The sequence below is a fragment of the Pithys albifrons genome, chromosome 12 (assembly GCF_047495875.1).
Source record: "Pithys albifrons albifrons isolate INPA30051 chromosome 12, PitAlb_v1, whole genome shotgun sequence".
Classification (NCBI taxonomy): Eukaryota; Metazoa; Chordata; class Aves; order Passeriformes; family Thamnophilidae; genus Pithys; species Pithys albifrons.
Genome location: NC_092469.1, coordinates 18,062,883 through 18,081,449, shown reverse-complemented (window position 1 = coordinate 18,081,449; position 18,567 = coordinate 18,062,883). Strand labels below are relative to the sequence as shown.

Here is an 18,567-nt window from a genome sequence, read left to right as displayed (position 1 = left end):
TTTATGAGTTCTTAGGGCAAACCAAGCCACAATTTCTTAAACAATTTTGATTTTTCAATAGCAAAGACTGTAACTGTGTGCTGTACCTGCAGTTCTCTTCCCTCCCCAAGAAATCAATGAAATACAGCAATAAACATGTCAGAGACACCAGCAGCATTCTCAGCTGCCCCCCCCATCCCCAGACTCAGCTCTTTAATGGAGTTAAGCCAGCCAGAAAATGAACCTGAGCTCAGGTGTTAATATCACTCTCTCTCAGTCTTTCTTGAGAAAGTGGGAGCAGCAGGGACTGGAAGTCTCTGAGCATTTTGTTTATACTGTTAATTTATTCTTCATTGCCATGTCTTATACCTGTAAGTTATTTATAACTTAGTGATAAATCCTACTGGGAAAGAATTAGGTCAGAATTCTAATTCCTTATTAAAATGGATGGCTTATTATCACCTCTCTCTGTATTTTGTTATGCTTATAAATGCTTTCCACTTTTTTAATTCAATGTGTTGAGTGTGAGGAGGAGTATTTGTTGTGAGCAAAGTGCCCGTTTGTAAATAGTGTCACAGTCCATTTTAACATCCATTTGCTGCTTATCCTGAGTTCCCTCAGAATGGTTCTTGCAAGCCTTTCCCAAGCCTGATTTTCACTGTATATCCAGTTTGATAGTTTGAAAGCAAACAAATACTGTGATTCAAAGACAAGTGATTCCCATGGCAGTGGCACAGCTGAAGCTTTGGGGGGGGCACTGAGCCCTTCAACATCCAGGCTTGTTTAACCCTGTTGTCCCAAGCCAACAGAGTAGTCTTTGCTGGCATGTGATGTGATGGGGACTAGCAAGGAAAAGAGTCTTGTTCCTGAGCTACACTGAAGGCAGATCCAGTTTTAGCTACAGTTGGAAACTGCTGACAAAGTGAATCGTGAAATTGTTTGGGTTGGGAGGGACCTTTAAAGAACATTCTGTCCAACCCCCTGCCATGGGCAGGGACAGCTTCCCCAGAACATGTTACTCCAATTCCCCATCCAACCTGACCTGTTTCCAGGGATGGAACATCCACCACCTCTTTGGGCAACCCAGGCCAGTGTTTTACCACCCTTATTGTAATTCTCTTTTCCTTATATCTAGTCTAAGTCTACCCTCCCTTAGCTTAAACCACTGCTCCTTGTCCTACCAAAGAGGCCCTGCTAAAATGCTCATCCCCAGCCCTCTTGGAACCCCCTTTAGGCACTGGAAGGGGCTCTGAGGTCTTCCTGGTGCCTCTGCCTTCTCTTCTCTGAGCTGAGCAACTCAACCCTCTCAGCCTGGCCTTAGAGGGAAGGTGTTCCAGCCCCTTGATCCTTTTTTGGCCTCCTCTGGACCAACAGGTCCATGGCAAGCCTGTGCTGAGGACTCTGGAGCTGGACACTTTATCTTGGTAAGTGTTGACTCATCAGAACGTTGGTAATTGCTTTGGGAAGTGAAAGAATAGCAATATTTCTCTGTGAAATTCCAACAAATTAATTTTCAAATTCAAGATAATTTGTTCTTAATCTATCTCTCAGTATCAAGTGACTATTCTGTTCACTGGAAAGAACAAAGTCTTTGCTAAATTAAAAAACCCCAAACTATTTCAGCTGCTTTATCAAAGTTGTAAGTCATTTAAAACAAAGGCTGATCTAACACTGGGTTTTAGGGTGTTTTTTTTTTCCTAGACTAGAATAGATTAGGAAAAAATTGGAGATTCTTAATAATGACAGAAATAGATTTGCTTTATCATTGCCAAGTCCATTCCATCTGAGACCAACTGTCCAAAAAATTTGGCATGGCAGGTCCAGAGGAACAGTTACATGATCTCTACTTATTTGATTGAGATGACTTGAGGATTTTATTTTATTAATCTCTGCACAATAATTTTCAGGCCTGTCCTAAGCATTATGGGTTAACTCCCCAGCTCCTTTTGAACCCATTCTCCTACAATATTTCCAAAATAAATGCCTGAAGCACTGAAATTATGACCATCTATCTTTATATGACTAGTTTGTAAAGAAACTGTCTTATATCTTATCTTGCTCCTCCACAAAACCAACAAGTAAAAACCACAAAAAGAAATCCATAGTGCCTACAAAATAACAACAGAAGGATATTGTTATTTACAAACCCCAACACATGCAAGTGAGAAAAGCACTCGAGGAAAAGACAATATTGGCAGTTTGAAGAGGCAGTAAAAGCAGGTGGAAAATGAGATGGTGCCTCACTGTCAGAGTGAGGTTTCAGTCCTTCAACACACAGGGCAGGAAAGCCTGGCTAGTTTTAACTAAAACTTGATTGATGTATGAAAGACACTGAGTTAATTCTTTCGATTCCAAGAGATTGTGTTGGCATGTTCAGAAAGGGGCCAAGTTCCTGCCTGACTATAACAATGCAGCTCTAAGGACAAGTGCTAAGGATAAAGACAGGTTTGGACAAATTAATAAAAACCAGCCTGCAGAGCTCTGGGGCTTTCTATTTGGTGAAAACCTGCTCTGTTTTCAGTGTTCCAACTTGAAAGTTGTGGAATTATGTTTGTGGGCGTTTGAAACTAGAGGATCTTTAAAGTCCCTTCTCAAAATGGATTTCTTGACTTCCCATCCAATTCCCCTCACCATTTCCATATCAACTTCCATCACCCCAAATACAATGATATCACCAGAAATTCAGAAACCTTATTTAAAGTTGTGCAAATCTGGTTTAAATACTCTGGCTTTTTTTCTATATAGAGTCCTTTCCACTCTGCAGTCACCAATAACATTTATATGAAAATATCACCAGTCTCCTTCTTACCATTAAGGTAATTTCAAAGGTTTCCCTTCACAGAACAGTTGTTTTCATTCATTTATTGCTTTTGGTGGAATGATTCTGGACAGCCACCTTCCTCCTCTGCATAGAAATGTCTATTTTTGCTTTGCAGCCAGCCAGCCAATGGCCCACATAAAATTACACCACAAATTGGAAGTTTTTCATAAATAAATCTGGAATACCTTTTAATACTTAATGCTTTTAAAAGTCTAAGACAGGCTATTTAGCCATTACCTGCCTCCTAATTTTAATTTCCAATGTGCTGCTGCTAGGAATGTTTCTCACAGGATTCTTCCAGTTATTTCAAAGGTTTTTTGGTTTCTGTTTCTCATCCCCACCTTCACAGGAAGACTGTCCCATACCAAGGTCTGTGCCCCATCTCAGAGATCTGAGCTGTCCATAGGTACAGACCACTGGGGGCTTTATTTATTTCTATTTTATTAGAATTATTATTGAGGATACTTGTTAGGTTTATTTATCATACGATTTTAAGTGCGGATTGACAGACTTAAAGATTGTTCAAGTAGGAAATTTCCTGGTAAGAAAAAAAAAATCAGCCACCTCTGGGTCATGAGAAGTAGAATAGAAAGTCTCTTCATAGTGAAAGGTTGTGGTAAAAATTTTATGCAATGACCTGACAAAGCTCAGAGAAGACAATAATGCAATCAAACAGAAACTAATTACAATTAAATTTCCTTGATTTAAGAATATTAATAAAACATTAGCTAATTTTTATATGTCTCAAGAAGAGATGGAGGGAGAGGATACCAAACCAAAATGCCCTGTCTGTACAGGACAGCCCAATTCCACCTCAAGGTCTGATGGCAGGGTATCAATGCCCACAGCAGGATGCCCAGGTGATGGCAAAAGCAGCCCCATCTCCTGCCAAGGGAGCAGTTACCCTCCCCTTCAGAGGCAGAGTCTGGGTGGGAAGGGGTTAATTAGCCATTCTATAAGTGTCTTCCAGAGGCTTTGCCTTCCTAATGCATAAACCTCAAAAATCAGATTGTGTTTCCTTTTAAAAGATCCACTTTATTCCTCTCATTTTACTCTTTCCTTCTCTGGCACTGCCACATCCCTTTTCTCAACAGGATGTTCCCAAGTGAAAGCCAAGCAGTTCTGATTTGGAAGGACAGAGACCCTGAACATCTCTCCTGTCAGCTCATGTTCAGTGCATGGGCTGTGGAAAGACTAAAGCCCTGAAGACAGAGACAAAGAAGTGTCTTTGCTTTTATTTTAAGACAGAGGTCTCTTTTCATTAGACTTGTTTTATCTCTAATATGTTCTGTTGGAGAAACACTATGGGAAGAGAATACAGAGCATTACAGAATTTCCTGAATGCAAAGCTTCTTTTAGTGCAGCATTTTACATCCTATACAACTGCTGCAAGGTCTTTGCTTCACTCTGCTCCTCACAAGGATCTCTACCATGTCGGAAAAGCCAGTGCTTGGAATTCCTTCTAGAGCTTTGTAGTCACCAGCTTATCACAAAGGAGTTCCCACTTCAGGTGGTCCTGAAATTTGTCCTATTTCTCTTCTTGGACATTTGCAAAATACAGTGTTATTTTTCCAAAACACATTGACCCTGCAGCCCTTGTTTGCTTGAGGGAACATCAGAAAGCACCAATTTGGCTGAAGAACTTGGCACTGGCAACCCAGGAGAGCCACCACACCTTGGGGGAAGGGTCTCCCTCAGCGTGAGCATGAGAACAGTCTGGAGGGATTGAATCAGTGCTAACAGTTTTCCAGGTGTTTTATCCTGTCCTGGCAGCACCACAGCCCATCTCCATCAGGATGTCTCTGGGTTTGCATTCCCTGGACACAAAATGGCTGGAAAATGCCATCAGTGAAATACACTCATTGCTGCAAAATGAAGCTAAAATACTGTACATTCCATTTTTTATTATTATTTTTAATATATTAAATTCCTCTGGGGCTCTAACCAAGCAATTATGAATTCTCTGTCTAATTGAATGTATATACTGTAATGCCATTACTGTCTCAGGAAATGCATTTTCTTCCACAGCTGTGTCTCTGAATCACAATATTGCTGAAAAGGTGCTGATTTCTTCTACAACTTAAAGCCTAAAATTTTTTCTCAGTTTGGAGGTGGGCACAGGGGAGGTGGGAGGAGCTCAGGCTGATGGAACCACCCTGATGAACTGTGACAGAACTGGTGGAAGCAGCTGATGCTCCACAGCAGAGTGTTTCAAAAGAGAATCAATCACATAAATAAGATAAGCAAAGGATGGGAGAAGAAACAGAGATGAAATGACTTCCCCAAAGCTGGAGAGCAGAGGAAATTTAAATCAAGCTTGAATCTGAGTTTTGATCTCCGGATACAGGGCTAGGAGTGATAGTCTATCTCTTGCTGAGCAAGTGATGTAAAATCAGATCTACAAAGGTTATTAAGCTACCAACATGGGCACAGTGTGATTTTTCAAAGTGCCTTATGAGGCTGGATAATATATTCCATTAAAATCAAAACACCTTTGAAAGAGCTTTGAAAAGCCAGTTGTCCTCTCAGTGTATCGTTTTTTCCTGCCATTGCTCACTATTCTGCAGCTGCAGAGACACAAAGCCACAAGTGAAAATAATTATATGCATCCTCACAACAGAAAGCCACAAAGAGTCTCTCAGATAGCTAAAAAAAATAGAATTCAAACAACTTCAGAAGCACATATCCTGTTAAATAATATCAAGGAGTTGAAAGGAGAGTGCCCACTCCAAAAATAACCTCAGTGAACAAACGAGGAGAACATCCCTCAAATCCTGGAGCAATCCAGCTCTTCCAGAAGCCACTTCACACAGACCAGAGGTATTAAGGATGATCACAGAAATATTAATTAAAATCTTCCCATATCACAAGAGAACACATGTTGATCCCCTCAAAAAGAGAGCAGGGGTGGGGGAGAGAGGGGAGATATCAGGGCTCACCAAAGCAATCAAGTCTAATCACCACAAAAATATTCAGGAAATCAAAAAGAGACAAAGCAGGGCTGAAATACAGGATTAAGGCTTAAGCTGTGCCACAATTTTTAGGCTCTGTCCTGCACCACAAAGACACTTAGAGAAGACAAACTGAAAAATGGCTTTGCACTTTTAAATAACTCCTGGCAGAATCCAACACTGCTCATCCTTCTGGCTGCTCCAAACTGGAGCAAGTGGCAAGAGTTTAAGGAATTTCCTCTCCTAAAAGGATTCCAGAAGGAACAGGGTCAGAGACAGCCTGTAGCTAATCAGGCCAAGAACAAAAACACAAGATCTAAAAAGCATCAGTGACATAAAGCTGACTTATTTAGGCATAAGAAATAAAGGTCAGTGTAAATGTCAGGTAGATATCACATACATATATTTTTCTCTGTTATTATTGCTTAAAATATCTGTTCCTTCAAATGAGGAGGAAAAGGTCTTGGAAGTCAAGGATCACTCAAGTTTATAGCAGACTATTACAGATGTAACCAACCAAGTCTGCCTGGTTTTAAGCAACAAAACAAGCCATTCCAACACTGGCAGTGTTGGACTGGGGAGCTGCAGCCAGGAGTCCTTCAGAGCCCCACCAGGATGAGAATAAAGGTGTTAATAAAGGAAAAAAATTGGAAGAAAGGTTTTCTTAGAGGAGTGCCTAAAAAATTTGCTCATTCTGTGAATAAATTGCTCTGCTTTTCCAATTTTGAAGCGATATCACCATAAATTGTATACTGCATTTGCCACACCCTTGTAAATGCAATTCTACAGCCTTTCTAAATTCAGACAAAGAGAACCACAGGAGATTTACCTGTCTCTGCTTTACAGGATCTTGATGACCATACTAAGAAAAAATCTTGGCCACAGAGCTGCACTACCTGCCGTGGAACACCCCTCTCCTTCCTCAGCATATTCCTCTCCAGGTAACATTTGGCACTCTGCTGACTGTTTGCCAAGCCAAAAATGACACATATTTCAATGCTGATGACAAAAGGTTTGCAAAACACCCCCTTTAGGATTCACTGCTTGTTGTGTGTTTGGTTATACACGTCAGCAAAGGGAAGTTTATTGACCTTCCTCAGTATCATCCCAAGATTTTATAAGCTCTTATATTATGAAGGCTGAATTTTGCCATCTGAGTGGCTGAATATATCACAGAAGGGTTTTTTTTTCTACTAAATATATATTTCATATATAGAAAAAAGGAATTATTGAACGCTTTCCATACTATTATAGTAGAAAAATAGTTTGCAGACATGGATATAGTGGAAAGATATGCCAAGGGCAGCCTGAATTTAAAAAAAAAAATGTTGCTTCTAATTAGCCCTTTTCTCTCTGTAAAATGAATCTTTGTCACTCCTAACATGTTGGACCATCTCTCTACATTAATTGTGAAGAAAGCTTTAGTCAATGAGTCTCAAATTAGGTAAATTAACACAGTAATAGTCTCTTCTGAGGAGTCAAATAGTTCCAATATCATTCCCAGAGGATCAACAAGCCCTGCAATGTAGTGACACGGCAAAGGACAGGATTTATTTCATGTTCTTATACTGCCATTGCTTACATTCCACCCAGGAACTTTCTGAAATGCTTCACTGGTCTTCAGCTCTCCTGACAGCATTACCTGTTCAGACTATTAATCTTAAGGTATAATTAGCAGTTCTAGTGTGTCTCACTGGATTTATTATTTATAAATATCTCAGCCCACCATAATTTACAGCACTGATTACATCAGAAAGGCATCTCCTCAGTAAACTACATGTTCCACCACCATTGCCCCTTAATTCTGAGATCTCACCTGATGTTTTACAATATCCAACAGCAGCAACTCCTGTGCTGCATTTTGGGAAACTCAGATCTCAGTTCAAACCCACTCATCTCTGACTTACTGATTTTTCACTCTTTCAGGACTCTGCCCATGCTGCATTCCCACAACTATTTTGTTTCTGCAGATAAAGTTGTCTTCTCTTTTTCTCCTAAATTCCAGACTTATTTATTCCCCAATTCTGGTGTGGTCTGTGACAGGTCTAGTCCTGCCTCCATTCCATTTTCCTGTCATCTCCCTGTTTTCAGCTTGTACACACGGGGCACACAATGATGGCACTTTACTGTAAATAAAATAACAATTAGTTGCAAATGGCATAAATTCCTTCTTCGCTCAGTTCTGCTACATCACCAAAATGTGTTTTTCTCCTTCAGCTTGGCAAGGTCACTTTTCATCAATATATTGCTGGTTCAAACACAAGATAATTTCTTTTATTTGGAGTAACCTATTTATAAATCCATCACTATTAAGCAACTTGGTGGCTCAATGCAGAGCACACGGAGAAACTCGGCCCAATCGATGCCAGGAGTTTGATTTTTGAGCTGAAATCTGTGGCAATCCATCAACCATTTGGAGCCTCTCAGAAAGAGTAAAATGGGTCTGTTTGTACCTGAGGTGTCCTGCAGAACTGCAGGTTTGTTATCACAACACCAAGTAAATCAACAAAGAACATCTAAAACCACAGAGCACCCTGGTTTGGGAGCAGTGAGGAATTCTATAAGGAAAAAAAAAGGCAAAATCAACTGCAACAAAACCCAACTTAGAATTACTGAGTCTATTTAGGAAAGCAGGAAATTCTCCAAATATTTTCCTAAAGCTAAAGTAGAAAAAGTGTTATTATTTTAGAGCCTCTGTGTTTGTTTCTTTTGATGTGAAAGAAGGAAACAAAGGGAAACACATTAAAATCTTTAACAGGGCGAGAGTTTTTCTGTTGTTTAATGTTTGATAAATATTTATAAATGAGTCCCCAGGGCTGGTGGCTCCAGGAGTGTTCAATAGATGGCACTCTGTGTTCTCCAACCAGCTGATTCACATCATTAAATGGAGCAGTGACGGAGTGGACTGAGCTCTCTCACCTGCCCTAATTTTACTACACACCCCACTTTAAAAGAATTACTCTTTATCAGAAGATAAATGAGCTTCATACAGAAAAAATTCAAAGAAAGGGGAAGTTTGAAACACCAACATTATGCTTGCAAGAAACATATTTTAAGTAATCAGGCCTTCACCTCTCACTAAAAGGTCAGAAAATAACCATGTATGTGGCTTGCAAGGAACAAGAACTGCATAGCAGGAACATTTTCCTGCATTAAAAAAAGACATGCAGAGAAGGATTCTCTGACTGTTCAGTAGAAAGTTGGAAAAAAATCTTACAAAAATGCATACTACTAAACACAATATTCATATCTCATCAAATCCTGACATGTTCTGGAATATGACAGCACCAAACTGTGTCACTGCTGCTGGGTTTGACAGCAGGTAAATTATATTGTGTAAGAGTTTAACTAAAATGAAGCTGCTCACCAGAGATATCTTGATCCATACAGGATTTTCCATGTTAGAAAATTGTTCTATAACTAATGAAATAACAGACAAGAAACTTGTTGTTTGCTGTGCCAAGAAGTGTTTGATTTGCTGCTTCTTTTCCAGATTCACATCATAAAGCTGGTTTGGGCTTTTTCATGGTATTTATTATTTGTGTAAAATATTTATTCAGTAATAGGTGTAGCTAAATAATTTAACACAGAGAACCCAGTAACCCACAAATGGGCTCATGTTGAAACCTATAAAGCAAAAACCTATTTGCAGTTTCCAACAGCTCTGAACACTGAATTTTAACCCAAAAATCGTTTAAGGGCAACTCTGTTGATGGAAGTGTCTTAAATCTTTTCTATCTGTTGTTTTCTAAACTGATCAGAAGAAATAAGATTGGTGATTAATGTGACACTTGGGCAGCCTGAAGGTTTGGAGCTGAGGACTTTTTAAAGCCCTCCCCACAGAGACAACCCTGTTATCAGGGTTCTTTTTCATCAACTCACACAGCATGTGTGGCTCTTTTCTTCCTTAGCATCACGAAACCTTAGTTTGTGTAAGCAGATTAACATCTAAAGGTCAAGAGGCCAACTGAAATGTGTGTAATAATCAAAGAATAAAATAAATAGGAAAATTCTGCATTTACCAAGCTGATAATCAAGACAGTGGGCTAAGAAGAATTTCTTTGGTGGTAACTCAACCTTCACATCCCCCATTCTTTGACTCTTCTCTTACCAAAAGAGGTTTCTGCACATGCATGTTCCCTCAAGCAAATTTTATCCCAAATTTGTATATTTTAATTGGTACCATTTCTTAGATTTATTTCCCCTTCCTTCCAAAAACAACCACAAAGGCTCATTTACCTTATGCAGGATGCAATTAGTAGGTGTCCTATTTATTTGACAGCTTTCTCATTTTCTCAATTCTCTGTAATTTGACAGGGGCTATTACAGATCTGTAACTAGTCTTTCAGAATGACTTTCACAAGGTTAGTTCACTTATTAATTGACCCTTGGTAATGGTAATTTAAGAAGCATATTAATCTCATCTGTCAGTTCTACCACATACTGGATGTATAAAATAATTTGTCTTTTGCAAGGAGCCTTGCAACTGAAATGAAGTGTCTAAATTTTTAATTAATATGCATTTTCTTTCAACAAATGAGGCTGGAGTGGAAGGAGACTTCTTTTCAGTGGTTTTCTTTATTCTGCTTTAAAGCTTCTGCATTTTCTTATTGTGAAGATAAACACTATTTCACTGGTCAATAAAGTCTATGATCTAAAGAATCTTCTACAAAGGACATTCTGGTGCTCTCAGCAGATCCCTAAAACTTCAAAAATTGCAAACAAAGCATTTGGCACTTCAACAGCAATGTCTTATTACATATATAGATTAAAGGTTTCTGGAGTTAAGGAGATTTAATACACTAAGAACATTAAACTAAAGATTACTATTCAAAAATTGAAAACTTCAACCAGTATCTGATGCTTGAAGTTGTTGTAATCTTGTCAAATCTGCTTTTCTGATGCCTCACAGGTTGAGCAGAACCTGCAGTTTGTGACTGAGACATTCAACCCTCCTAATCCCAAGTACTGGTAAGGGCCTTATGTAACTTCTCCTTTATCCCATTCATTAAGTAAACTATGGGAATGGTCAAAAAACAGGGGAATTGTGCAAAGATCCAGTTGTGCCCTTAGTTTGGGATCATCTGCTCCCTGCAACACATGGAGGAAAAGCAGCTCTTCACCTGAAACCCCTTTTACTGCTGAGTGTGCACAGGTTTGTGCAGGTTTGAGGTGGGACAGACATCCTGGGCTGTATTTAAAAGCAGAGAAGTCAAGAAAATGCAAGGTGAAAGCTGAGATGGTCCTTCAGCCCTCTATCTGCTTCTCCTTTTGTGTTCAAAGAGTGAAGGGACCTTCTGAGAGGTGACTTTACAAGGAGCAGAGCCTTGGCTGCAAACCCAGCCAGGCTGGACCCAGAAGGCAGGTCAGGCCAATCTTTCTGCATTGCCCAACCCTCTCCAGGCTCAGCTCTCCTGGACTCCACCTGCCAGCAGAGCTGTGCTGTCCACAGGGAGCAGCAGCACAGGATCCTGCCAGTTCTCCAGGGACAAAGCCTTTGCCAGCACCAGACACTTGGCTATGGAGACACCTGGCAAGATTAACCTCCAGGACAGGAGGCCACCCAATGGAGGCAGTCACTGGGTCCTCACCACACTCACAGAGGGGCCTTCAGGGAAAAGGAAAGGTCTGGAGATTGCCAAGGGTGGGTTCCTGCCCTGGGGAACTGCGTTCCACACTTTGGGGCACCGAATGCCTTGGGAATCCATCCCACAGTGCTTGTTTTCAGCCATGGAAACCTACTGAGGGTGAGGAATGGGAACTAAACTTAAAGGACTCCAAGCTAATTCCTCCTATTACTCCACATGTGATTGTGTCCCCACTGATGACCACTTTGTGTTATTTATTAATCTAATTCCAAAGCAGAGTAACAAATATAAGGCAAAATGTGACCAAGCACATTAACAAATGCTCCACAAGTTCCACACACACCCAGATCTGGCCAATAATTTGTTAAGAAGTAACTGTTCACAAAATGAAACAAATATCTTCTATAAATGTGTTATAGAAGACATAAGCAATAATACCATGGTCCTCTGGTTACTGAAGCTTGTCCCACTTCAGGCATTAATAATTTGGATTATTAAAAGCTAGAGGCAGCTAGACCCAAAAACATGACTTTGAGTTTGCAGAATGTTACAGGAATATGAATATCCATCCCCTCACAGCCATCATGACACATTTTGTTGGCATGTGTTTCAAATACTAAAAAAAAAAAAAAATGTAACCATCTTATTTATTGGCTGTATCTTCACAATGTCACCCCCACTGTTACAATCTACCACGTAAACAGGTATTCAAGCAATTCTTTAAAAAAACAAATTACCCACTTGACAGACTGCAGTGTCTCTTTCAGAATCATTAGTGTCAATCATGTGAGCACAAGTTTTAAGTGCTGTTGAGATGCAAGCTACTTAAACAATTGATCATCATATGGAACCACTTAAAGCTTAATACAGCCCATGAGCAAAGCCAGTGTTGGCAACTCAGCTCTAACACCTGGGCTTTATTTTTAACAATGGAGTGAGAACTGACTATAAAACACAATGCCTGTTTCTTCACCCAGTTTCTTAATTTGTAACCTTCTAAGTTCTGAAAAGCTGTGATTTTTTTAATAAAGATCAGAGATGTCAGTGCACACAAGGGATGACACTTCAAGAAAGTGAAGTCAGGGAAATCACACCAGACTGTAAAATCAGTGATAAAATTACCTTTTGATTCCTGGGGTTCAATGGCATCATGTTGATGCCGAAAGGGTTTTTGTTCTGATTTTCACATTTTGTAGATTTTAGGAACGCAGTAGTTGTAGATTTTTAGAGGGTTAATATTTCTAACAGTTTAAGTTTAATGCCTTTCTATCACTACCCCTGTCCCAGAACAGGGAGCTCAAATTCCTTTAGTTAATTAATCTTGTTTAGACTCCTTTCCAAGGTAAAGAGCTGAAGGATATCAGAAGGCCTACAGAATGAGACATAAACACAGGTCAGAGTGACCCAAAAGCCAGAATTGGATGAGTTCCAAGAGACCTTTGTGTGCCCGAGGAAGAAGAGCTGATGAAGACAGAGGGTCTTGACGACCCCAGACCCAATTCCAGGGGGTTGGACCAGGGGTGGGACTGGGGCTGAACTGAGAAATGTGTAAAGCAATGATTGGAGAGATCTTATTATAAAAGCCATGGAAACAAGAGCTGGGGCACATGCCTGTCATCCTGTATTCCTGTGGGCTGTAGGCCTGTGATATTAAAGGACTTTACTTTTTATCTGACCCTACACTAACGTGGCTCAGAGTCCTGTTTTTGGGGGAAGGGTCATTCACGGCATCATGTGTTGATTTTTACCAGCTGAACATCTGCCTTTCATTTGAGGATCTGAATCTACAGTGACTCTGAATAGCTACTCACAGTTTGCAGCAGCTCGTGGAGAAATCAACCAAATTGTTCAACAAAACACAACCTTAAAGCTTTCCTCTGTAACTTCCCAGTCCCTCATTTCCATCCAGTACATTCCCTAAGTTACTGTAGGTCAATGGAACAAAGAAATGAAAAATGGACAAGCAGAAAGAAGGGAGGATTCTTGGACTTTCACTGAAATCACTTTCATCCATTGCAAGGTTTCTGCCTAACAAAACTCCACGTTTTGCTGTAGGTTCATTTTTATACTCTGCTGTAGCCTATTTTCTGATGATCACTTGTCATGTATATTTGACAGGAAACTCATATGCCCAAACAACTTTCTTGACTTCCTATTAGGGAGAGCAACACAAATATTCACACACACACATAAAAAGAACATAAACAGCAATACATTAAGTGTTTAGTTTCTGCTTTGGATAAAGTATGACCCTTTTAATACCAGAAGTAAAATCTCTGTCTGGAAAACAGGCTGTTTCTGAAACTCAGAAGAGATGAATGCCCTATTTATTACTTTTTAAAAAGCTGAATTACTGCACAGATTGTCATCTGTCACCTTAGCAGCTCTCACATAATTGTAGAAAAACTTCACACAGGGTTTTGCAGATCTAAGGGAGGTTTTTTTTGTATTTTATGGAACCTTTTAATAATATGTAAGGAATTCATGCTTGCAAGCTAGTGTGTATTTTTAATAAGAGAACAAATAATTATTCCCAGTGCTGTGAGACATGGGCTTTGTGCTCAAGCAGCAGGAGCTCAGAGAGCAGAAAGGGCCAAGGGAGGTGCACAGAGCCCAGCTCAGTGATGGGGCCTGAGACCTGCACTCTGCACACCTTTCTCCTCTTTGCTGATGAGCTTGAGTACCAAAAGTCCTCCTGAGCAGGACTTTCCTTCAAGCAGAGTCCAGATGGTGATCTCCAAACTCACTGAACCATCTGAACCCAGACACAGTGAGGGGAGGCAACCAGAGGATTCATTTCAAAAGCTCCCTCCCAACCTACACTAAAAGCTGATGAAGAGGCCCCCTCAGGTCAGCTCCACTCTCTCCCCCACTCAGCACTTCACCCTGTCCCTGCAGAGCCTCGTGGGACTCCCCACCAGCTGTCCCTTCCAAGTCCCTGCAGTGGGAATGATGCCTGTTCCTGACCTCACGCTCTCATACCATGAGATGAGCCTGTGGTATGAAATGTTTGCATCCTGTGTGAACAGCAGGTATGCAAAAAAACCTCATACATAAAGTTGTTTGTCCTTCATGAAGATGAAACTTGAATTGAAAATAGGCTGTTATGTAGAGAGGGCTTAATTTATGCCTCCCTGTGCAAGCTGGAATGAAAGCAGCCCACAGAAGAATCTAAATATTGAGCTTTATCTGTGAACAAGTCAGAATTCAGGCTTTTAATGTTCATCTTGCCTTCCTGTTTTTCAAGTTGTCCAGGAGAAAAAGACAATAATTGAACCATTTTTCAAATAAAATGTACATCCTGAATAGCCATTAGCTGACAAAAAAAGTGAGAGAAAAAGCAGGTAACACATCATGTAAATCTTTGATGGGAGTGGAAGCTTCAGGAAGATGCAAAAGTCAGTGTGGAATATACTTTTATTAAATGGAATTCTCAATTATGCTGTTTGAAAATTAGGTGGGTGTAAATCTGATTTGTCTGCAGCTGCAATCCTGTAGGTTGCTTGGTAATGGGCACTGAGAAGTAAGTCTAAAATCAGTGAAATCTCTCCACAGGTTGCAGGCTAAGCTGATGCAGGACACCTGTGTAATGAAGAGTTTGAGAGCAGTTTTCTCTATTATTGGAACAGGAATATGCAGAGATTAAACCTGAGTAGGGCAGAGGATGGGATAAGCAGGGAGAAGGGGCAGATTTGTGGAAACCCAACCACAGCTTTCTAATGAGCCAAGCCAATTGTGTAAACTAAGCTTTAAAATATAAATTGCCCTCATTCCTTCAGGAAACTGTCAGCACAGAATTTAAAAATGTGAAAGACAACATTCTTAAGGACTGCTGACTCAAATCTCTGTCCCTTATTTTCACACTGTTTCACCTTATTGCTGTTTATTGTTTCTAGTAGGGCAACAGCAGGAATAAATCAAGATCCTTACTGGGATGAGCAGCAAGTAAATTAAACCACACGGTTAGAGACAGGTCCTACCCAATAAGCTCAAAATCTGAATTTAAAAATACCCTTGTGACACCAAGAAAGGCATCACAGTGCTACTATGTCAAACTAAAATACAATCTCTGGGCCCAACATCTTAGAAACAATCTGTGCTGCTGTCTGGACACTGCCAAGATCTAAGGTGGGAAGAGGGAACTGTAGCCTTGGTTCTATTAGCCAAGTCCTTTGGAAAATTCGTGGGTAGGTTTTTCTAGATCTTGGTGGATCCTTCCTTGGGTGTTTCCTCAACCCTGCAGGAAGCACCAAAGGCAAGTCAGTCAAAAGTGAAGCATCCCCAGAGTAAGAGGAACAGTCTCACTGGGGAGCAGTTACTGAGAGAGCTGCAGAGAACAACCCTGACTTCAGGCAGCCCAAGCCAGCACAGCACCCAAAACCCAACGATTAGCTCACCCACCAAAATGCCTCTGCTGTGACCAGACACCATGAAAACAAAACAATAATTAAAGGCATTGGATGGCGGCACCACAAGAACAAATAACAGAAAGACTCCTTTCAGTTCCTCCCCTAAGAACTGACCACTCTGGTGGGGTTGTCACTCTGCCATTTGGCAGAGAGATGATGAATCAGCAAAATACAAAGTGAGATTGTCCTCCATTTCATTAATAAAAATAGGATGGCTTAATTCATGTTACATTTAAAGAAAATCAACAGGTCATTTTTCAACTCCTCCTGGCCACTGTGTGCAATGACTCTTTCTGAGTTTCTGCTCTCACTCTTTTTCCCACAGCCAATCTTTGTGAACTTCTACTTTATTGATGGGAATTCCTGGAATCTGCAAATGCAGAGATTTTTTTTAAGGTGATAATGGCAGCTCAGACGCAAATCTTTTCTTTCCAAAATTAAGAACAATTAACACCTGAGACAACAATCAATTGCAGTGGCTGAAAGCAGGAAGGAATCTGGCTTGGGCTGCAAGACAGCCAGGATTTCACCTTGGGGGTGCAATCAAAAATGCTGTTTGCCATATTTTGTTTGTACCATATGGAATGTTAATATCAAAACTTCCCTCCTACTCCAGAGCAACCAGGCTTGGCTACAGCCACACCCAACATCTTCGCTCCAACAGATGGCAAGTCTCTTAATATTTCATGGCACTGCCCCCTGTAATTGCAGGGTTGGCACAAAGAAACAAAACACACATTACATGGCACTTTGTGACTCGCAATAAAACAAACCAGTGGTAACATTTAACATAAGTCTGGTAGATGGAACAGAGGAGCAGGAAATAAGGATTGTTATTTTTTTTAAAAAGGCTGCTTTAATTCTGTGACTTTTCAATAAGGAATGCTTTTGGTGAATGCACTTTTAATGTTGTGGATGTATCACTGAGCCATAATTACTGCTGTAACAACTATAATGTGTAATGCACTGCTCATTAACACTCAGTAGTTGACCCCTTTGGTTGTTTAGTGCTCTCCCTTCACCAGGGCTATTTAATTACAAATGGATTCTGTTATCTCATATTAACCACACCAACTATTATTTTCTGATTAGTGAAGAGCTATTATTTACAAAACAGTAATAGATAGTATTTACAATGAACTAGATGAATATTGAAGGCATATGTATGTTCAGCAAACTAAGCCCAAGCAAAACTAAGTTCTGTCCAAACAGTCATAAGAAATAGGACAGCAAAATAATAACTCACTTACTGATTCTGGGAACTTCTCCCTTTAAGGTGACTTGAAAGACATTAAATAATTTTCTGGTCAAAACCTGTTTTTCTGTATTTTAAAGATTTTGACATGAATTGAGGAAATGAAACTCAAGATGAAGAACCACATTCATATCTCTTAACATTAATTATCCATGGGTTCATCTCTCAGCTCTGAATTACATGTTTAGAATGTAATCCAAAGGCTGTAAAAGCCAAGGGAAGTCTCCTTCATTCCTTTTTTATTTTGCTACACTATGTGCTAATTTAAACTCCACTGAAAACATGAGACTGTGCCTAATGATATGTTTTATTTGTTCTCTAGTCTTGCCACAGGAACCAGGCAGGGGGTCTCGAGGTAGGAACTGGAGATTTTTATCATCCCTCCCATGGCATTTTGGACGTAAAAAGTCAATTAACCTAAACAGTCATTTCACAAAATTTCATGCATCCTTCTGTTCTATAGGAAGGACACTTTATATGCTTATTTTTCATTTCCTGAAGCCTTTTGCAGAAGCTTGGTGTATTCTGATCTTTGATGAACACCACTGATGTTAAAAGCATATATTTAAACAGTAAGGAGCACTTCACAAAGGGCAAAAGGAGTAAAATCTGGATCCAGGCTGGAAATCTCTACAAGGGGAGAGCTGCAAGGCTGGGCCAGCCTATCTTTTTTCAGGGCTTTTTTCCCCAGTCTGCTTTTCCTTTACTAGCCAGAGTAAAAATAGGAGTCTATGAAAATGGCACTTGTCAGAAAGTGCTCAACCATCTTTCAAGTTCTTTGGGATCAGTAGCACTCAAAGCTATTGTTGCAATATAACACACGCACACATTTTCTTTTCAGAGCCAGAGAAAGTGAGTCTCTCTAAAACAAGCTGTGAGTAATTACTTCTTGAGGTTCTATTCATAAAACACATCTGCTTTATAGTCAGGTCACACTTACCCCACATGTTTTTGTGTGCAATTCAAGCTGATTTCGTCTATTCAATAAGAGGGAGAAGAGGATTTTTTTCCCCAGTGAGGACCAGAATTTTGCAAAAGTGGTCCTTTACTCTCCCAAGTAAAAGGAACAACAATTGCTGAGCGAAACCAGCCATCAGCATCCCTTTGTTTGCTCTACGAGCTCTAATTGAAGCCTCTGCTTCTCCAGCCCGTGCGTGGCTCACCCCACTCAATGGCTCAGCATCACCAGCACCGAGTTCTCGTTGCTAAGAAACAGCTCTCTGCACTATTTGAAATATATATTATGAAAAGGTGCTACTTTGCTTTGTGAAATAAATATGTTGCTGGATTGACAGGCAGGGAAACAGGCTGAGAGGATGGATTGTTTCCTCTGGTGTTCCCAATCCAGCCCAGCCCTGCTCGCTGATTGCAACGATTGGAACTGGGAGATGCCTGTTGGGCTGCTGGAACAGCTCCCAACTGCACTGAGCTGTTGGGGAACCAAGGACCAATTTGCAGGTGGAGCTTCTGAGATAATGGAATCTCTTTGGAGACCTTGGGCCCACAGAGGAGCTGGAAACAAAGCCTGAAGAAACTCCACGGAGTAACATTAATGAAGTTCCTT

General features: G+C 40.3%; 1 protein-coding gene across 2 annotated transcripts in view; it reads right to left on the bottom strand.

The window, feature by feature from the left end:
• Nucleotides 1–18,567, bottom strand: part of CDH13 (cadherin 13) — a 450,489-nt gene that overhangs the window by 193,969 nt on the left and 237,953 nt on the right. The gene's annotated exons all lie outside the window — the stretch shown is intronic.